At 45.3% G+C, this 909-nt stretch overlaps 1 non-coding gene across 1 annotated transcript; it reads right to left on the reverse strand.

Annotated features, from left to right (window-relative positions):
• Positions 1-394: 394 nt before the first annotated feature.
• On the reverse strand, positions 395-476 carry Trnal-aag (transfer RNA leucine (anticodon AAG)). Its single transcript has one exon. It is a non-coding gene; the product is annotated as a tRNA-Leu (tRNA).
• Positions 477-909: the final 433 nt, after the last annotated feature.

The raw sequence follows: 909 nt of genomic DNA on the forward strand, positions 1-909 counted from the left end.
AAATAAGCTGCTAGGTTTTTAACGGATCTGTACAGTTCATACGAAAGTGTAACAGAAATGCTCGGGGAACTTGAATGGTAATCGTTGGAAGAAAGACAAGGTGTTTCTCGCAAAATACTGTCAGGTAAAGTTAGTAACCAGTAGTCAAAGCGAACTGTGCACTCATAATTCTGCAGCTACCTTGTTCCTAGCGGAGCGGTCAAGGTAACAACACCCGCGGTATTAGGGCGATACGAGAGCACACAGATAGACAGTACGCGGATGGAACAGTAAAGAAAATCGAAAATAATGGTACAGTATACTCTCCCTTACTTACTGAGCAGCGACTTGTGGTGTGAATATGTAAATGTTCTTATCTTGCAGAGAAAAATTGCTGGGGAACGTGTAAAAATTATGGCAGCGGTGGGATTCGAACCCACGCCTCCGAAGAGACTGGTGCCTTAAACCAGCGCCTTAGACCGCTCGGCCACGCTACCGTACTGTAGAGAGTGTGCTTCACGTTTAAGTAGTTTACGTAAACTGTCTTATCGCTTACGAATTTCTGACTGATAAATCATAACGGTTGACGCGTGGTCTTGTTGGGCAACCCCCGGCTGAACACGTCACTGTATTTAGGCAGTGAGTTACACAAGACATACTGTAGCTGCCAGAGGATGCAGCGAAAATAGATCTTCACTCTGAACAGCGCAGCTCGCAGAATACACGGACTGTAGCACACTACATGTTTCCGCAGCATCAGTAGCGGTACCATCGTAACGCTACCGGGTAAAAAATGGCGCCCTTAACGTGCGTCTGGTAAACGGCGTTGTCAACGACGACTGTTCTTCGTTTACAAACTCGTAGATTTGGTAATCCTGTTATCATTTTATAAGTCCTAAGGCAACTGTAATGAACTTCTTTTCTGCACCT

The sequence above is a fragment of the Schistocerca gregaria genome, chromosome 1, assembly GCF_023897955.1.
Source record: "Schistocerca gregaria isolate iqSchGreg1 chromosome 1, iqSchGreg1.2, whole genome shotgun sequence".
In the NCBI taxonomy this organism is placed as follows: Eukaryota; Metazoa; Arthropoda; class Insecta; order Orthoptera; family Acrididae; genus Schistocerca; species Schistocerca gregaria.